We start from the raw sequence: 2,972 nt of genomic DNA on the forward strand, positions 1-2,972 counted from the left end.
GACCTCTCTTTTTATATTTCTACCATCATACCTCAGCTTACCACCATCAGTCAGTACTTACATGACTTCCTCTCCGCTCCACTTTTCGACTTCTAACAACGTTGAACTTTTTACACATTCTCTACAGACTTTGGCCCAATGTTCAGACATGCGTGATGCCTTCACGCTGCGGCCACTTTTTTCCCAATGTATCGGAACTTCCCGCTAGTTTATTTATTTGCTCCGTTTAGCACCATCTGAAAGCGCTTGTAGAAAGAGTTTATTTTATTGGCTTCTCGGGGAAGCTCAAGATGCGAAACGTGGAGCCTTTTTACAAATGACAAGATCCTTTATTTGTGTGTGTGTGTGGTGTGTGTGTTGTTTGTGTGTGCGTGTGTGTGTGTGTGTGTGTGTGTGTGTGTGTGTGTGTGTGTGTGTGTGTGTGTGTGTGTGTGTGTTCTTAGATAAAATAAAAATTGCAAGACTAATTTTCCAACAGGTCTCGCCTTTTACTTTAAAAATATAACTGCATTGTGCGTACTGCGGCTAAAACAGCACCTGAACATGGATGGCTGGTGCCTCTATAAATAAATGATTGATGATGTGAACTGTTTAGGGGTGCACAGATAGCTCATTTGCTTCACGCCAAAGATCGTACATAACAAGATTGTTCACTCAACCAGAAAAGTGTTCGCGGAAGTCCGTGCATTGCTTCAGATGGCGCTGCCATCTTTGTTTTGAAGCTCTCTTTCGTTTCTCCAGAAGAAGAATAGGAATAGCACGGTTTGTTAGTTACACTTTTATTGTTTTTTAACTCAAGTAGGGTAACTCTGTTCGCAAAGTCCGCACTTTTTCGAAGAGGGCGCCACCGAATTTTGAGGACACTTTTTTGGCTCAGAGAGGAATGAACTGTCTTGTCACACACGTTCTTTGAAAGATACGCTCTGGCGTTCGTGAAAAATGCTTGTTGCAATCATAGTTATGTAGTACTAGTACTAGCTGGACCCCCTTTCGATGAAAGGAATGATCGGTGCATTAACATCAACTGAAAGTCATTGGCCTAATATATTTACACTTTAGTACTGAAATGGAGCAATAAATCCTGAGAGATGCAAAAAATTATTATATATTTGACAACTTGGAAACATAATATGTGCTACTTTTCCATTCTAATTTTTTGCATCTCTCAAGATTTTTTGTTCCATTCCAGTAGAGTGTAATTATAGTAGGCCAATGACTTTCAGTTGATGTTAATGCACCGATCATTCCTTTCATCGAAAGGGGACCCAGCTAGTAATATTATCAATCAAGTATTATTAAGTAAAGACTGTCCCTTTTTTTCTTCAAATGGAACAACTTTGCAGGCATTATTATGGCCTGAAGCTTTCCAAAGCATCTACACCTGGTGTTAACGGTTGTGACGCCATACGCAAAACATAGATTCTACAATTATTTGATTTATTTATTTTTTGGTACCCTGCCCAATTCTATCATCTGGCGCTTTTGTGTTTAGTAATAACAACCAACCCAACTGTGCGGCATTTTGGGTTTTGAAATTAGCTGTTAGTCTTAGAGTAAACACACAGGAAATTGTTTTCACATAAATACATGAGTAAATAAGTAGAAAAAATAGGTTTCTTCACTCCTTGATTTTAATATTTTCATGTAGGTGTTTTCACGCCCTCGTTAACACAAATTAGATCTTTTAGAGTACGGCGGGGAGGAGGGGGGGGCTCTTGTTGCTTGGAGGTTTAGGTGTTCGCCTGTCATTCAAAGGTGCCGGGTTCGAATCCAGGTAGCGAAAAATTTCCTTCTCTAAAATCGTCTCCTTTCACCTCCTTTCCTGCTCTCCTGCAAAGTTCTGTCGTCTGCTTTCGTCTCCACTTTCTGCCCTCATCCCCTCCCCTACTTTGGACTCTCCTCTGGGCTCCTGACTCTTTCTGCAGTCTTTCTACTGTTACCCCTTGGCCCCTTCTTACTCATGACCTTATGCAGTTGCCAGCGCCGTAAAACACTCCCTAAATCAGGCACTCGGAAATCGAACTCGGGACAGTGGGTGGTTGGCAGGTGCTCTGGTGTGGTTTTCTCCTTCTTTCCAAACAAAGGTCTATCGTCCTGATCTCTCCTACTTCTTTTTATTTGTTTGTTACTCTCTTGTAACACCTCTAATCTTCGGCACTTATATAATGACCATATTATTATGTCAGCTTGTAACACCTCCAATCTTCGGCACTTATATGACCTTATTGTGTTTCCAAGTGCCGTAAAAACTCTTCCTAAAAAAAAAACTAGCTGGGTTTCCCGTTCGCTGAACGGACTCAAAAGAATCGGTCGTCAAGTCATTGTGGGATCAGTATGTACTCTTTGTGTAAGGAAAAGAACTCAGGACTCTTGAGTGCAATAACGAAGCGTTTAACAACTCCGCTACATTGCAGACGCCACAGTCTACGGAAGGAGAAGAGCAGTTGTACAATGAAAGGAAACACGGAGACGAAGGGGGGGGGGGCAGTCAAGGCGGCCGTTCTTTTATCAAAGGATGCACGCATCGATCACGTGTGTCCTTGATCAATGATAGATTAAGAGGCACTCAGCGAAACAGCCTTCGGTGCTCAGGCAATCCTGGAACTGCGATAAATCACTTGTTGTTTTGTGTTGTTGTTTCGTGTGTTTTTTTGGTTGTTGTTTTTTTCTTCTTCCTCCGACGCGCCTGGAGCAGAAAATAACGCAGGTTGTGTCTCCCATGGGGGCTTTTTCATCCACACTTCCTTAATGTAGGAGTTTATGTTGTCGGTGTTGTTGTTGGTATTAAGTGGCGTCGGTGGCCTAGTGGTTAGGCTACCGGGCTCGTAATCGTGAGGTTGCGGGTTCGGGGACTCGAGCCGCGGGCCCGACGTTTTGTCCTTGAGAAAGGCACTTTACAGGAATTTTCCCCACTTCTCCCAGGTGAAAATGGGTACCCAGCTATAGACAGAGAAAGATCTTGTCAGTTTCTT

This window comes from Aplysia californica, unplaced genomic scaffold, assembly GCF_000002075.1.
Source record: "Aplysia californica isolate F4 #8 unplaced genomic scaffold, AplCal3.0 scaffold02140, whole genome shotgun sequence".
NCBI lineage: Eukaryota > Metazoa > Mollusca > Gastropoda > Aplysiida > Aplysiidae > Aplysia > Aplysia californica.